Source organism: Thermobia domestica, chromosome 4 (genome assembly GCF_964235325.1).
Source record: "Thermobia domestica chromosome 4, izTheDome1.hap1.1, whole genome shotgun sequence".
Lineage (NCBI taxonomy): Eukaryota > Metazoa > Arthropoda > Insecta > Zygentoma > Lepismatidae > Thermobia > Thermobia domestica.
The window spans coordinates 7750512-7769933 of NC_137457.1; the positions used below are offsets into that span (position 1 = coordinate 7750512).

The 19422-nt window shown below is 28.3% G+C and overlaps 1 protein-coding gene across 40 annotated transcripts in view; it reads left to right on the forward strand.

Annotated features, from left to right (window-relative positions):
• The window catches only part of LOC145683699 (uncharacterized), a 606036-nt gene that overhangs the window by 337566 nt on the left and 249048 nt on the right, over positions 1 to 19422 (forward strand). The gene's annotated exons all lie outside the window — the stretch shown is intronic.

Here is a 19422-nt window from a genome sequence, read left to right on the forward strand (position 1 = left end):
ATTTATAATTATATCGAAACAGATACTCCGTTAGAAACGACGTTCAATTTAAATCGTCCCAACATTACATGCATACATGATCAGAACTGTTGCAAAATTTCATTATGTGCGTTAACCACAAATTAAGGGAAATATGATATATTTGTAAAACTCGAAAGAAAATATATGATTCAGGCTGTTAAGTCTTGGTAATTAGAGACGTGTTATATTCATTCATTTCATAATAACATTTTACTGCTGTTCCTATTTTAGATCTTTCAAATTTAAATCGTGTATCATGGAGCATTTCTTTTAATAGAATTATAATATGAATTTCTCGTAAACGTCGGTATTCTTTTCATCTAATGACACAATTTGTTTCACTCTTTGATTATATTTTTAAATAATAATAATTTTAAAAAATTGAATTTCCTCTAAAAATTTTAAACACTTTTATATACGAAAATAACGATTGCCAAATGTTAGGAGGATGTGGTAAATTTATATTGCATGATAGTTAGATATTGTTTACTTTGATTAGGTACATCAACACCATCACCAGGTGCACCACCTTCGATAGGAGGTATGTGTAAAATATTTACAAAGTAATGCCGCTTTTTCTTTTACTCTTGTGTATAAAATACCTTGTTGTATACTTAAAATTATGTTGTATTTTAAAGCAATATCTCAAATTTTCAAATTAACAAACATTAAGAGGGTTATTTACTTTTAATTCATAGAAGAATATATGTCCATATAGTTCGACCAGAAATTTCCTTTGTATTATGCAAAGGCTACTTTGATTCAAATCTGATTTTATATTGATGCGATAAATGTGCAAAAACGTCCTAATTATATAACCAAAATATTTTCTTTGTTTCCGAAGTTACTATTTACTTTGTCTACTGAGCCTCAACGACTCTTCAAACCATTGTAACATTAGGTCATATTCCAATTAGATATTTCTCAATATTTTACTATAAAAATCAAACTTTACTTTTTTTCCAATTTCTTTTAATTCTATCTTGTATTACATATTTTATCCAATTTTCTTCTTTCCACTTCTATTTTAACGTTGTTTTCTTTATCTCCATCACTTTTCTCTTATCTCAGGTAATTTCGTCTTTAGTATCTTTAAAATGATTGTATATCTAATTGGTATATTTCTTCCTCCTCATGTCTGCTTTATATTGTTTTATCCCTTCTATTATTCTCTTCCGGTCTGTCCTCCGTACGATATATCACAGTCCCCACACATATCCTGTAGAAACACTCCTTCTTCCTCTTACTTAATCTTCCTTGTGACTTTTCTATTTTCCTTCTTTATTGAACTGGATAAGTTTTCTCCACTCCTTTTATGAGCTATGACTCCTCCTTTCTTCTCCATTATTGTTTCAAATGGAATGTGTGTTGAAGCTTTGGTCAATGGTTTTGTTTTACTGAACAAATTACCTGCTAATTATATAGCAAGTAATAAACATATTACCGTAATAGGCCCCATACATTATGTACCATAACAAATGTAAGTATTACAGCTTAGCTCAGAAGATTATTTAAGTTAAAGATAATATCTTATATGAAATTTTAGCTTATTTACAATTCAAAACAAGTTTATTTAAATTCTAAAATAGATAAAAGTTTCTACGACAAATAATTGACAGGTCCTAGGTAAACAGGTATTGACGACATTTTCTGTTATTGTTAGGCTCTACACCAAGTGGTCCTTTTGAGCAAGAAGGTAAAATAGTAAAAATTATAATATTGTTATCTATACAATAAGGAAAAATGGTACGTTTAATTTGAGCTAATAAGAAAATTATGTCACAATTAGAATAAGGGAGTCATTATCGATCCTTCCAATGGCGATTACTATAATTTATCAATTTAAGCTTTGAAAGTGATTTCGTTTTCTGTGTTCTTTTTCACCTTGAATAAATGACAAAGTGTACGTATGTTTCCTAATCTTTGAAGATGATACACCCTTCAAGACATTATGGTATTTCATAATCTCATTTAATAGATATTTTGTGGATAAATTTTGTTTTATATTTTAAACTTAATCAGGAAATCATCAGATAAGTCAGGTTTTCACCAAAGTCTTCCTTTCCTGTTCCTTTAGATGTCTCCTTCAACATAAGTTGATACTGCATACTAAGAAATCCTTGTACTTATTATTACGGGAAAAAATTGCTTCATTCGAAAAAATCCTAAAGTTTACTTCAGTTGTTTCTTTCGAGATATATTCTTACCAAATAATTTTACTCTTATAACTGAACAGATAATTACTAATTCAATTACAATTCTACTATGATTGTACGAACGTAAAGTTTAATTGATGAAATTGATAATACGGAATTAGAATAAGTCGCTGTTAAACATGATTTAACAGTAAGAGAGGTCCACATCAAATTTTTGGAACTCAAAACCGAATTCGTGAATGAATACTTCTCTAGTAACATATCATGATAATATATTGAATTGAATCTGTAAGTTAATATATCATTTTGTGTCTGTGTGTTCAAAATAAAACAAAACTTATACACAATTGAGCATCCTTAGTAACTTTAGACACATTTGGAGATTTCTAAAGTTTCGGAAATTTCTAATACCGAAACAAATGTTTCAGCTGAGCTTTGAAGTTTATGACCAAGGATTAAAATTCAAATATTAGATTATTTCATATTTCTACCACAATACGGTTTCTTTTCTAAAAGTAATTAAGTGTCTTTTGGACAAATAAATGACAGTTATTACGTAGGTATAAGTGACTTTATGTTGTTGTTATTATTAGGGTCTACACCAAGTGGTCCTCCTGAGCGAGAAGGTAAAGCATTTTATTTTTCATGCTAATATATTTATTATAGAAAAATCAGAGGACGTAATTTCAATATATTTATAAGTATGATGAGTTACACGAATGCAATGAAAAGAATTAACCATCATTACAGACACCAGTACTGAAATTTTTTAACATTGAAAGTGATATCATTTATTTATTTAAGAAGTTGTCTCAACATAGGCAAATCATATTTGGTTTAATGTCGATGCAGCAATTCGAATAGTAGTTCACCTTCTGAGCTAATTTGAAAGATAATTTGTGAAATTAGGCTTGTTTTATTTAATTCTTTAGAATGAAAACATTTGAGAACTGAATACTTTCAGCGATAATAATATTTGATAAATCACAAGAAAAAATGTAATTTGTAATCAAATTGTAACTTAAGAATTTATTCTTTTCCAAGTCAATTAACTCCGGTTTAATTGTCAATTTTAAAATTCTGGATAACTTTTTATGATCTAATATACTTCGTAAATTTAATCACTCCTAAGCTATTTTAATTTTATTCTTTTTAATAAACTCTACATCATTTCTTTGCTCTCTATTCAATTCTTTTTAAGATATTTATAATTATATCGAAACAGATACTCCGTCAGAATCGACGTTCAATTTAAATCGTCCCAACATTACATGGATACATGACTAGAACTGTTGCAAAATTTCATTATGTGCGTTAACCACAAATTAAGAGAAATATGATATATTTGTAAAACTCGGAAGAAAATGTATGATTCAGGCTGTTAAGTCTTGGTAATTAGAGATGTGTTATATTCATTCATTTCATAATAACACTTTACTGCTGTTCCTATTTTAGATCTTTCCAATTTTAATCGTGTATCATTTAGCATTTCTTTTAATAGAATTATAATATGAATTTCTCGTAAACGTCGGAATTCTTTTCATCTAACGACACAATTTGTATCACTCTTTGATTATATTTTTTAAATATTATATTTTTAAAAAACTTGAATTTCCTCTAAAAATTTTAAACACCTTTATATACGAAAATAACGATTGCCACATGTTAGGAGGATGTGGTAAATTTATATTCCATGTTAGTTAGATATTGTTTACTTTGATTAGGTACATCAACACCATCATCGGGTGCACCACCATCGATAGGAGGTATGTGTAAAATATTTACAAAGTAATGCCGCTATTACTTTGTACTCTTGTGTATAAAATACCTTGTTGTATACTTAAAATTATGTTGTATTTTAAAGAAGTATCTCAAATTTTCAAATTAACAAACATTAAGAAGGTTATTTATTTTTAATTCATAGAAGAATATATGTCCATATAGTTCGACCAGAAATTTCTTTTATATTATCCAAAGGCTACTTCAATTAAAAACTGATTTTATATTGATGAGATAAATGTGCAAAAACATCCTGATTATATAACCAAAATATTTTCTTGGTTTCCGAAGTTACTCTTCACTTTGTCTACTGAGCCTCAACGACTATTCAAACCATTGTAACATTAGGTCATATTCCAATTAGATATTTCTAACTATTTTACTATAAAAATCAAACTTTACTTTCTTTTCCAATTTCTTTTAGTTCTAACTTGTATTACATATTTTATCCAATTTGCTTGTTTCCAATTCTATTTTAACGTTGTTTTCTTTATCTCCATCACTTTTCTCTTATCCCAGGTAATTTCGTCTTTAGTATCTTTAAAATGATTGTATATCTAATTGGTATATTTCTTCCTCCTCACGTCTCCTTTATATTGTTTTATCCCTTCTATTATTCTCTTCCGGTCTGTCCTCCGTACGATATATCACAGTCCCCACACACACCCTGTAGAAACACTCCTTCTTCCTCTTACTTAATCTTCCTTGTGACTTTTCTATTTTCCTTCTTTATTGAACTGAATAAGTTTTCTCCACTGCTTTTATGAGCTATGACTCCTCCTTTCTTCTCCATTATTGTTTCCAATGGAATGTGAGTTGAAGCTTTGGTCAATGGTTTTGTTTTACTGAATAAATTACCTGTTAATTATAGAGCAAGTCCTAAAAGTATTACCGTAATAGACATATAAATTATTTACCATTTCAAAAGTAAGTATTACAACGGAGCTCAGAAGATTATTTATGTTAAAGATAATATCTTATATGAAATTTTAGCTTATTTACAATTCAAAACAAGGTTATTTAAATTCTAAAATAGATAAAAGTTTCTACGACAAATAATTGACAGGTCCTTGGTAAACAGGTATTGACGACATTTTCTGTTATTGTTAGGCTCTACACCAAGTGGTCCTCCTGAGCAAGAAGCTAAAGTAGTAGAAATTATAATATTGTTATCTATACAATAAGGAAAAATGGTACGTTTAATTTGAGCTAATAAGAAAATTGTCACAATTACAATAAGGGAGTCATTATCGATCCTTCCAATGGCGATTACTATAATTTATCAATTTAAGCTTTGAAAGTGATTTCGTTTTCTGTGTTCTTTTTCACCTTGAATGATTGGCAAAGTGTATGTGTGTTTCCTAATCTTTGAAGATGATACCCCCTTCAAGACATTATGGTATTTTATAATCTCATTTAATAGATATTTTGTGGATAAATTTTGTTTTATATTTTAAACTTAATCTGGAAATCATCAGATATGTCAGGTTTTCACCAAAGTCTTCCTTTCCTGTTCCTTTAGATGTCTCCTTCAACATAAGTTGATACCACATACTAAGACATTCTTGTACATATTATTACCGAAAAAATTGCTTCATTCGAAAAAATCCTAAAGTTTACTACAGTTGTTTCTTTTGAGATATATTCTTAACAAATAATTTTACTCTTATAACTGAACAGGTAATTACTAATGAATTACAATTCTACTATGATTGTACGAACGCAAAGTTGAATTGGTGAAATTGATAATACGGAATAGAGTAAGTTGCTTTTAAACATGATTTAACAGTAAGAGAGTTCAACATCAAATTTTTGGAACTCGAAAGCGAATACGTGAATGTATACTTCTCTAGTAAGATATCATGATAATATATTGAATTGGATCTGTAAATTTAATATATCACTTTGTGCTGTGTGTTTAATCGAAAACAAAACTTATACATAATTGAGCATCCTTAGTAACTTTAGTCACATTTGGAGATCTCTAAAGTTTCGAAAATTTCTAATACCGAAACAAATGTTACAACTGAGCTTTGAAGCTTATGACCAAGGATTAAAATTCAAATATTTGATTATTTCATATCTCTATCATAATACGTTTACTTTTCTAAAAGTATGTAAGAATTTGTTTGGACAAATAAATGACAGTTATTACGTAGGTATATAGTGACTTTATGTTGTTGTTATTATTAGGGTCTACACCAAGTGGTCCTCCTGAGCGAGAAGGTAAAGCATTTTATTTTTCATGCTAATATATTTATTATGGAAAAATCAGAGGACGTAATTTCAATATATTTATAAGTATAATGAGTTACACGAATGCAATGAAAAGAATTAGCCATCATTACAGACACCAGTACTGAAATTTTTTAACATTGAAAGTGATATCATTTATTTATTTAAGAAGTTGCCTCAACATAGGCAAATCATATTTGGTTTAATGTCGATGCAACAAATCGAATAGTAGTTCACCTTCTGAGCTAATTTGAAAGATAATTTGTGAAATTAGGCTTGTTTTATTTAATTCTTTAGAATGAAAACATTAGAGAACTGAATACTTTCAGCGATAATAATATTTGATAAATCACAAGAAAAAATGTAATTTGTAATCAAACTGTAATTTAAGAATTTATTCTTTTCCAAGTCAATTAACTCCGGTATAATTGTCAATTTTAAAATTCTGGATAACTTTTTATGATCTAATATACTTCGTAAATTTAATCACTCCTAAGCTATTTTAATTTTATTCTTTTTAATAAACTCTACATCATTTCTTTGCTCTCTATTCAATTCTTTTGAAGAGATTTATAATTATATCGAAACAGATACTCCGTAAGAAACGACGTTCAATTTAAATCGTCCCAACATTACATGGATACATGACTAGAACTGTTGCAAAATTTCATTATGTGCGTTAACCACAAATTAAGAGAAATATGATATATTTGTAAAACTCGGAAGAAAATGTATGATTCAGGCTGTTAAGTCTTGGTAATTAGAGATGTGTTATATTCATTCATTTCATAATAACACTTTACTGCTGTTCCTATTTTAGATCTTTCCAATTTTAATCGTGTATCATATAGCACTTCCTTTAATAGAATTATAATATGAATTTCTCGTAAACGTCGGAATTCTTTTCATCTAACGACACAATTTATTTCACTCTTTGATTATATTTTTTAAATATTATATTTTTAAAAAACTTGAAATTCCTCTAAACATTTTAAACACTTTTATATACGAAAATAACGATTGCCACACGTTAGGAGGATGTGGTAAATTTATATTGCATGTTAGATAGATATTGTTTACTTTGATTAGGTACATCAACACCATCACCGGGTGCACCACCATCGATAGGAGGTATGTGTAAAATATTTACAAAGTAATGCCGCTATTACTTTGTACTCTTGTGTATAAAATACCTTGTTTTATACTTAAAATTATGTTGTATTTTAAAGAAGTATCTCAAAATTTCAAATTAACAAACATTAAGAGGGTTATTTACTTTTAATTCATAGAAGAATATATGTCCATATAGTTCGACCAGAAATTTCCTTTATATTATGCAAAGGCTACTTCAATTCAAATCTGATTTTATATTGATAAGATAAATGTGCAAAAACATCCTGATTATATAACCAAAATATTTTCTTGGTTTCCGAAGTTACTCTTCACTTTGTCTACTGAGCCTCAACGACTATTCAAACCATTGTAACATTAGGTCATATTCCAATTAGATATTTCTAACTATTTTACTATAAAAATCAAACTTTACTTTCTTTTCCAATTTCTTTTAGTTCTATCTCGTATTACACATTTTGTTCAATTTGCTTCTTTCCACTTCTATTTTAACGTTGTTTTCTTTATCTCCATCACTTTAATCTTATCTCAGATAATTTCGTCTTTAGTATCTTTAAAATGATTGTATATCTAATTGGTATATTTCTTCCTCCTCATGTCTGCTTTATACTGTTTTATCCCTTCTATTATTCTCTTCCGATGTGTCCTCCGTACGATATATCACATTCCCCACACATATCCTGTAGAAACACTCCTTCTTCCTCTTACTTAATCTTCCTTGTGACTTTTCTATTTTCCTTCTTTATTGAACTGGATAAGTTTTCTCCACTCCTTTTATGAGCTATGACTCCTCCTTTCTTCTCCATTATTGTTTCAAATGGAATGTGTGTTGAAGCTTTGGTCAATGGTTTTGTTTTACTGAACAAATTACCTGCTAATTATATAGCAAGTAATAAAAATATTACCGTAATAGGCCCCATACATTATGTACCATAACAAATGTAAGTATTACAGCTTAGCTCAGAAGATTATTTAAGTTAAAGATAATATCTTATATGAAATTTTAGCTTATTTACAATTCAAAACAAGTTTATTTAAATTCTAAAATAGATAAAAGTTTCTACGACAAATAATTGACAGGTCCTAGGTAAACAGGTATTGACGACATTTTCTGTTATTGTTAGGCTCTACACCAAGTGGTCCTCCTGAGCAAGAAGGTAAAATAGTAAAAATTATAATATTGTTATCTATACAATAAGGAAAAATGGTACGTTTAATTTGAGCTAATAACTAAATTATGTCACAATTACAATAAGGGAGTCATTATCGATCCTTCCAATGGCGATTACTATAATTTATCAATTTAAGCTTTGAAAGTGATTTCGTTTTCTGTGTTCTTTTTCACCTTGAATAAATGACAAAGTGTATGTATGTTTCCTAATCTTTGAAGATGATACACCCTTCAAGACATTGTGGTATTTTTCAATCTCATTTAATAGAAATTTTGTGGATATTTTTTTTAATATTTTAAACTTAATCTGGAAATCATCAGATAAGTCAGGTTTTCACCAAAGTCTTCCTTTCCTGTTCCTTTAGATATCTCCTTCAACATAAATTGATACTACATACTAAGAAATCCTTGTACATATTATTACGGGAAAAAATTGCTTCATTCGAAAAAATCCTAAAGTTTACTTCAGTTGTTTCTTTCGAGATATATTCTTACCAAATAATTTTACTCTTGTAACTGAACAGATAATTACTAATGAATTACAATTCTACTATGATTGTACGAACGCAAAGTTTAATTGATGAAATTGATAATACGGAATTAGAATAAGTCGCTGTTAAACATGATTTAACAGTAAGAGAGGTCCACATCAAATTTTTGGAACTCAAAACCGAATTCGTGAATGTATACTTCTCTAGTAAGATATCATGATAATATATTGAATTGGATCTGTAAGTTTAATATATCATTTTGTGTCTGTGTGTTCAATCAAAAACAAAACTTATACATAATTGAGCATCCTTAATAACTTTAGACACACTTGGAGATCTCTAAAGTTTCGAAAATTTCTAATACCGAAACAAATGTTTCAACTGAGCTCTGAAGCTTATGACCAAGGATTAAAATTCAAATATTAGATTATTTCATATTTCTACCACAATATGTTTACTTTTCTAAAAGTAATTAAGAGTTTGTTTGGACAAATAAATGACAGTTATTACGTAGATATATAGCGACTTTATGTTGTTGTTATTATTAGGGTCTACACCAAGTGGTCCTCCTGAGCGAGAAGGTAAAGCATTTTATTTTTCATGCTAATATATTTATTATGGAAAAATCAGAGGACGTAATTTCAATATATTTATAAGTATGATGAGTCTCACGAATGCAATGGAAAGAATTAGCCATCATTACAGACACCAGTACTGAATTTTTTTAACATTGAAAGTGATATCATTTATTTATTTAAGAATTTGTCTCAACATAGGCAAATCATATTTGGTTTAATGTCGATGCAGCAATTCGAATAGTAATTCACCTTCTGAGCTAATTTGAAAGATAATTTATGAAATTAGGCTTGTTTTATTTAATTCTTTATAATGAAAACATTTGAGAACTGAATACTTTCAGCGATAATAATATTTGATAAATCACAAGAAAAAATGTAATTTGTAATCAAATTGTAACTTAAGAATTTATTCTTTTCCGAGTCAATTAACTCCGGTTTAATTGTCAATTTTAAAATTCTGGATAACTTCTTATGATTTAATATACTTCGTAAATTTAATCACTCCTAAGCTATTTTAATTTTATTCTTTTTAATAAACTCTACATCATTTCTTTGCTCTCTATTCAATTCTATTTAAGACATTTATAATTATATAGAAACAGATACTCCGTCTGAAACGACGTTCAATTTAAATCGTCCCAACATTGCATGGATACATGACTAGAACTGTTGCAAAATTTCATTATGTGCGTTAACCACAAATTAAGGGAAATATGATATATTTGTACAACTCGAAAGAAAATGTATGATTCAGGCTGTTAAGTCTTGGTAATTAGAGATGTGTTATATTAATTCGTTTCATAATAACATTTTACTGCTGTTCCTATTTTAGATCTTTCAAATTTAAATCGTGTATCATGGAGCATTTCTTTTAATAGAATTATAATATGAATTTCTCGTAAACGTCGGTATTCTTTTCATCTAATGACACAATTTGTTTCACTCTTTGATTATATTTTTAAATAATAATAATTTTAAAAAATTGAATTTCCTCTAAAAATTTTAAACACTTTTATATACGAAAATAACGATTGCCAAATGTTAGGAGGATGTGGTAAATTTATATTGCATGATAGTTAGATATTGTTTACTTTGATTAGGTACATCAACACCATCACCGGGTGCACCACCTTCGATAGGAGGTATGTGTAAAATATTTACAAAGTAATGCCGCTTTTTCTTTTACTCTTGTGTATAAAATACCTTGTTGTATACTTAAAATTATGTTGTATTTTAAAGCAATATCTCAAATTTTCAAATTAACAAACATTAAGAGGGTTATTTACTTTTAATTCATAGAAGAATATTTATGTCCATATAGTTCGACCAGAAATTTCCTTTGTATTATGCAAAGGCTACTTCGATTCAAATCTGATTTTATATTGATGCGATAAATGTGCAAAAACGTCCTAATTATATAACCAAAATATTTTCTTTGTTTCCGAAGTTACTATTTACTTTGTCTACTGAGCCTCAACGACTCTTCAAAGCATTGTAACATTAGGTCATATTCCAATTAGATATTTCTCACTATTTTACTATAAAAACCAAACTTTACTTTTTTTTCATTTTCTTTTAATTCTATCTTGTATTACATATTTTATCCAATTTTCTTCTTTCCACTTCTATTTTAACGTTGTTTTCTTTATCTCCATCACTTTTCTCTTATCTCAGGTAATTTCGTCTTTAGTATCTTTAAAATGATTGTATATCTAATTGGTATATTTCTTCCTCCTCATGTCTGCTTTATATTGTTTTATCCCTTCTATTATTCTCTTCCGGTCTGTCCTCCGTACGATATATCACAGTCCCCACACATACCCTGTAGAAACACTCCTTCTTCCTCTTACTTAATCTTCCTTGTGACTTTTCTATTTTCCTTCTTTATTGAACTGGATAAGTTTTCTCCACTCCTTTTATGAGCTATGACTCCTCCTTTCTTCTCCATTATTGTTTCAAATGGAATGTGTGTTGAAGCTTTGGTCAATGGTTTTGTTTTACTGAACAAATTACCTGCTAATTATATAGCAAGTAATAAAAATATTACCGTAATAGGCCCCATACATTATGTACCATAACAAATGTAAGTATTACAGCTTAGCTCAGAAGATTATTTAAGTTAAAGATAATATCTTATATGAAATTTTAGCTTATTTACAATTCAAAACAAGTTTATTTAAATTCTAAAATAGATAAAAGTTTCTACGACAAATAATTGACAGGTCCTAGGTAAACAGGTATTGACGACATTTTCTGTTATTGTTAGGCTCTACACCAAGTGGTCCTCCTGAGCAAGAAGGTAAAATAGTAAAAATTATAATATTGTTATCTATACAATAAGGAAAAATGGTACGTTTAATTTGAGCTAATAAGAAAATTATGTCACAATTAGAATAAGGGAGTCATTATCGATCCTTCCAATGGCGATTACTATAATTTATCAATTTAAGCTTTGAAAGTGATTTCGTTTTCTGTGTTCTTTTTCACCTTGAATAAATGACAAAGTGTATGTATGTTTCCTAATCTTTGAAGATGATACACCCTTCAAGACATTATGGTATTTCATAATCTCATTTAATAGATATTTTGTGGATAAATTTTGTTTTATATTTTAAACTTAATCTGGAAATCATCAGATAAGTCAGGTTTTCACCAAAGTCTTCCTTTCCTGTTCCTTTAGATGTCTCCTTCAACATAAGTTGATACTGCATACTAAGAAATCCTTGTACATATTATTACGGGAAAAAATTGCTTCATTCGAAAAAATCCTAAAGTTTACTTCAGTTGTTTCTTTCGAGATATATTCTTACCAAATAATTTTACTCTTATAACTGAACAGATAATTACTAATTCAATTACAATTCTACTATGATTGTACGAACGTAAAGTTTAATTGGTGAAATTGATAATACGGAATTAGAATAAGTCGCTGTTAAACATGATTTAACAGTAAGAGAGGTCCACATCAAATTTTTGGAACTCAAAACCGAATTCGTGAATGAATACTTCTCTAGTAACATATCATGATAATATATTGAATTGAATCTGTAAGTTAATATATCATTTTGTGTCTGTGTGTTCAAAATAAAACAAAACTTATACACAATTGAGCATCCTTGGTAACTTTAGACACATTTGGAGATTTCTAAAGTTTCGGAAATTTCTAATACCGAAACAAATGTTTCAGCTGAGCTTTGAAGTTTATGACCAAGGATTAAAATTCAAATATTATATTATTTCATATTTCTACCACAATACGGTTTCTTTTCTAAAAGTAATTAAGTGTCTTTTGGACAAATAAATGACAGTTATTACGTAGGTATATAGTGACTTTATGTTGTTGTTATTATTAGGGTCTACACCAAGTGGTCCTCCTGAGCGAGAAGGTAAAGCATTTTATTTTTCATGCTAATATATTTATTATAGAAAAATCAGAGGACGTAATTTCAATATATTTATAAGTATGATGAGTTACATTAATGCAATGAAAAGAATTAACCATCATTACAGACACCAGTACTGAAATTTTTTAACATTGAAAGTGATATCATTTATTTATTTAAGAAGTTGTCTCAACATAGGCAAATCATATTTGGTTTAATGTCGATCCAGCAATTCGAATAGTAGTTCACCTTCTGAGCTAATTTGAAAGATAATTTGTGAAATTAGGCTTGTTTTATTTAATTCTTTAGAATGAAAACATTTGAGAACTGAATACTTTCAGCGATAATAATATTTGATAAATCACAAGAAAAAATGTAATTTGTAATCAAATTGTAACTTAAGAATTTATTCTTTTCCAAGTCAATTAACTCCGGTTTAATTGTCAATTTTAAAATTCTGGATAACTTTTTATGATCTAATATACTTCGTAAATTTAATCACTCCTAAGCTATTTTAATTTTATTCTTTTTAATAAACTCTACATCATTTCTTTGCTCTCTATTCAATTCTTTTTAAGAGATTTATAATTATATCGAAACAGATACTCCGTCAGAATCGACGTTCAATTTAAATCGTCCCAACATTACATGGATACATGACTAGAACTGTTGCAAAATTTCATTATGTGCGTTAACCACAAATTAAGAGAAATATGATATATTTGTAAAACTCGAAAGAAAATGTATGATTCAGGCTGTTAAGTCTTGGTAATTAGAGATGTGTTATATTCATTCATTTCATAATAACACTTTACTGCTGTTCCTATTTTAGATCTTTCCAATTTTAATCGTGTATCATTTAGCATTTCTTTTAATAGAATTATAATATGAATTTCTCGTAAACGTCGGAATTCTTTTCATCTAACGACACAATTTGTATCACTCTTTGATTATATTTTTTAAATATTATATTTTTAAAAAACTTGAATTTCCTCTAAAAATTTTAAACACCTTTATATACGAAAATAACGATTCCCACATGTTAGGAGGATGTGGTAAATTTATATTCCATGTTAGTTAGATATTGTTTACTTTGATTAGGTACATCAACACCATCATCGGGTGCACCACCATCGATAGGAGGTATGTGTAAAATATTTACAAAGTAATGCCGCTATTACTTTGTACTCTTGTGTATAAAATACCTTGTTGTATACTTAAAACTATGTTGTATTTTAAAGAAGTATCTCAAATTTTCAAATTAACAAACATTAAGAAGGTTATTTATTTTTAATTCATAGAAGAATATATGTCCATATAGTTCGACCAGAAATTTTCTTTATATTATGCAAAGGCTACTTCAATTCAAATCTGATTTTATATTGATGAGATAAATGTGCAAAAACATCCTGATTATATAACCAAAATATTTTCTTGGTTTCCGAAGTTACTCTTCACTTTGTCTACTGAGCCTCAACGACTATTCAAACCATTGTAACATTAGGTCATATTCCAATTAGATATTTCTAACTATTTTACTATAAAAATCAAACTTTACTTTCTTTTCCAATTTCTTTTAGTTCTAACTTGTATTACATATTTTATCCAATTTGCTTGTTTCCACTTCTATTTTAACGTTGTTTTCTTTATCTCCATCACTTTTCTCTTATCTCAGGTAATTTCGTCTTTAGTATCTTTAAAATGATTGTATATCTAATTGGTATATTTCTTCCTCCTCACGTCTCCTTTATATTGTTTTATCCCTTCTATTATTCTCTTCCGGTCTGTCCTCCGTACAATATATCACAGTCCCCACACACACCCTGTAGAAACACTCCTTCTTCCTCTTACTTAATCTTCCTTGTGACTTTTCTATTTTCCTTCTTTATTGAACTGAATAAGTTTTCTCCACTGCTTTTATGAGCTATGACTCCTCCTTTCTTCTCCATTATTGTTTCCAATGGAATGTGAGTTGAAGCTTTGGTCAATGGTTTTGTTTTACTGAATAAATTACCTGTTAATTATAGAGCAAGTCCTAAAAGTATTACCGTAATAGACATATAAATTATTTACTATTTCAAAAGTAAGTATTACAACGAAGCTCAGAAGATTATTTATGTTAAAGATAATATCTTATATGAAATTTTAGCTTATTTACAATTCAAAACAAGGTTATTTAAATTCTAAAATAGATAAAAGTTTCTACGACAAATAATTGACAGGTCCTTGGTAAACAGGTATTGACGACATTTTCTGTTATTGTTAGGCTCTACACTAAGTGGTCCTCCTGAGCAAGAAGCTAAAGTAGTAGAAATTATAATATTGTTATCTATACAATAAGGAAAAATGGTACGTTTAATTTGAGCTAATAAGAAAATTGTCACAATTACAATAAGGGAGTCATTATCGATCCTTCCAATGGCGATTACTATAATTTATCAATTTAAGCTTTGAAAGTGATTTCGTTTTCTGTGTTCTTTTTCACCTTGAATGATTGACAAAGTGTATGTGTGTTTCTTAATCTTTGAAGATGATACCCCCTTCAAGACATTATTGTATTTTATAATCTCATTTAATAGATATTTTGTGGATAATTTTTTTTTATATTTTAAACTTAATCTGGAAATCATCAGATATGTCAGATTTTCACCAAAGTCTTCCTTTCCTGTTCCTTTAGATGTCTCCTTCAACATAAGTTGATACCACATACTAAGACATTCTTGTACATATTATTACCGAAAAAATTGCTTCATTCGAAAAAATCCTAAAGTTTACTACAGTTGTTTCTTTTGAGATATATTCTTAACAAATAATTTTACTCTTATAACTGAACATGTAATTACTAATGAATTACAATTCTACTATGATTGTACGAACGCAAAGTTTAATTGGTGAAATTGATAATACGGAATAGAGTAAGTTGCTTTTAAACATGATTTAACAGTAAGAGAGTTCAACATCAAATTTTTGGAACTCGAAAGCGAATACGTGAATGTATACTTCTCTAGTAAGATATCATGATAATATATTGAATTGGATCTGTAAATTTAATATATCATTTTGTGTCTGTGTGTTTAATCGAAAACAAAACTTATACATAATTGAGCATCCTTAGTAACTTTAGACACATTTGGAGATCTCTAAAGGTTCGAAAATTTCTAATACCGAAACAAATGTTACAACTGAGCTTTGAAGCTTATGACCAAGGATTAAAATTCAAATATTTGATTATTTCATATCTCTATCATAATACGTTTACTTTTCTAAAAGTATGTAAGAATTTGTTTGGACAAATAAATGACAGTTATTACGTTGGTATGTAGTGACTTTATGTTGTTGTTATTATTAGGGTCTACACCAAGTGGTCCTCCTGAGCGAGAAGGTAAAGCATTTTATTTTTCATGCTAATATATTTATTATGGAAAAATCAGAGGACGTAATTTCAATATATTTATAAGTATGATGAGTTACACGAATGCAATGAAAAGAATTAGCCATCATTACAGACACCAGTACTGAAATTTTTTAACATTGAAAGTGATATCATTTATTTATTTAAGAAGTTGCCTCAACATAGGCAAATCATATTTGGTTTAATGTCGATGCAGCAATTCGAATAGTAGTTCACCTTCTGAGCTAATTTGAAAGATAATTTGTGAAATTAGGCTTGTTTTATTTAATTCTTTAGAATGAAAACATTTGAGAACTGAATACTTTCAGCGATAATAATATTTGATAAATCACAAGAAAAAATGTAATTTGTAATCAAACTGTAATTTAAGAATTTATTCTTTTCCAAGTCAATTAACTCCGGTTTAATTGTCAATTTTAAAATTCTGGATAACTTTTTATGATCTAATATACTTCGTAAATTTAATCACTCCTAAGCTATTTTAATTTTATTCTTTTTAATAAACTCTACATCATTTCTTTGCTCTCTATTCAATTCTTTTGAAGAGATTTATAATTATATCGAAACAGATACTCCGTAAGAAACGACGTTCAATTTAAATCGTCCCAACATTACATGGATACATGACTAGAACTGTTGCAAAATTTCATTATGTGCGTTAACCACAAATTAAGGGAAATATGATATATTTGTAAAACTCGAAAGAAAATGTATGATTCAGGCTGTTAAGTCTTGGTAATTAGAGATGTGTTATATTCATTCATTTCATAATAACACTTTACTGCTGTTCCTATTTTAGATCTTTCCAATTTTAATCGTGTATCATATAGCACTTCCTTTAATAGAATTATAATATGAATTTCTCGTAAACGTCGGAATTCTTTTCATCTAACGACACAATTTATTTCACTCTTTGATTATATTTTTTAAATATTATATTTTTAAAAAACTTGAAATTCCTCTAAAAATTTTAAACACTTTTATATACGAAAATAACGATTGCCACACGTTAGTTGGATGTGGTAAATTTATATTGCATGTTAGTTAGATATTGTTTACTTTGATTAGGTACATCAACACCATCACCGGGTGCACCACCATCGATAGGAGGTATGTGTAAAATATTTACAAAGTAATGCCGCTATTACTTTGTACTCTTGTGTATAAAATACCTTGTTTTATACTTAAAATTATGTTGTATTTTAAAGAAGTATCTCAAAATTTCAAATTAACAAACATTAAGAGGGTTATTTACTTTTAATTCATAGAAGAATATATGTCCATATAGTTCGACCAGAAATTTCCTTTATATTATGCAAAGGCTACTTCAATTCAAATCTGATTTTATATTGATAAGATAAATGTGCAAAAACATCCTGATTATATAACCAAAATATTTTCTTGGTTTCCGAAGTTACTCTTCACTTTGTCTACTGAGCCTCAACGACTATTCAAACCATTGTAACATTAGGTCATATTCCAATTAGATATTTCTAACTATTTTACTATAAAAATCAAACTTTACTTTCTTTTCCAATTTCTTTTAGTTCTATCTCGTATTACACATTTTGTTCAATTTGCTTCTTTCCACTTCTATTTTAACGTTGTTTTCTTTATCTCCATCACTTTTCTCTTATCTCAGATAATTTCGTCTTTAGTATCTTTAAAATGATTGTATATCTAATTGGTATATTTCTTCCTCCTCATGTCTGCTTTATATTGTTTTATCCCTTCTATTATTCTCTTCCGATGTGTCCTCCGTACGATATATCACATTCCCCACACATATCCTGTAGAAACACTCCTTCTTCCTCTTACTTAATCTTCCTTGTGACTTTTCTATTTTCTTTCTTTATTGAACTGAATAAGTTTTCTCCACTCCTTTTATGAGCTATGACTCCTCCTTTCTTCTCCATTATTGTTTCGAATCAATATGTGTTGAAGCATTGGTCAATGGTTTTGTTTTACTGAATAAATTACCTGTTAATTATACAGAAAGTCCTAAAAGTATTACCGTAATAGACCCCATACATTATTTACCATTTCAAAAGTAAGTATTACAACGGAGCTCAGAAGATTATTTAAGTTAAAGATAATATCTTATATGAAATTTTAGCTTATTTACAATTCAAAACAAGTTTATTTAAATTCTAAAATAGATAAAAGTTTCTACGACAAATAATTGACATGTCCTAGGTAAACAGGTATTGACGACATTTTCTGTTATTGTTAGGCTCTACACCAAGTGGTCCTCCTGAGCAAGAAGGTAAAATAGTAAAAATTACAATATTGTTATCTATACAATAAGGAAAAATGGTACGTTTAATTTGAGCTAATAAGAAAATTATGTCACAATTACAATAAGGGAGTCATTATCGATCCTTCCAATGGCGATTACTATAATTTATCAATTTAAGCTTTGAAAGTGATTTCGTTGTCTGTGTTCTTTTTCACCTTGAATAAATGACAAAGTGTATGTATGTTTCCTAATCTTTGAAGATGATACACCCTTCAAGACATTGTGGTATTTTTCAATCTCATTTAATAGAAATTTTGTGGATATTTTTTTTAATATTTTAAACTTAATCTGGAAATCATCAGATAAGTCAGGTTTTCACCAAAGTCTTCCTTTCCTGTTCCTTTAGATATCTCCTTCAACATAAATTGATACTACATACTAAGAAATCCTTGTACATATTATTACGGGAAAAAATTGCTTCATTCGAAAAAATCCTAAAGTTTACTTCAGTTGTTTCTTTCGAGATATATTCTTACCAAATAATTTTACTCTTGTAACTGAACAGATAATTACTAATGAATTACAATTCTACTATGATTGTACGAACGCAAATTTTAGTTGATGAAATTGATAATACGGAATAGAGTAAGTTGCTTTTTAACATGATTTAACAGTAAGAGAGGTAAACATCAAATTTTTGGAACTCAAAACCGAATTCGTGAATGTATACTTCTCTAGTAAGATATCATGATAATATATTGAATTGGATCTGTAAGTTTAATATATCATTTTGTGTCTGTGTGTTCAATCAAAAACAAAACTTATA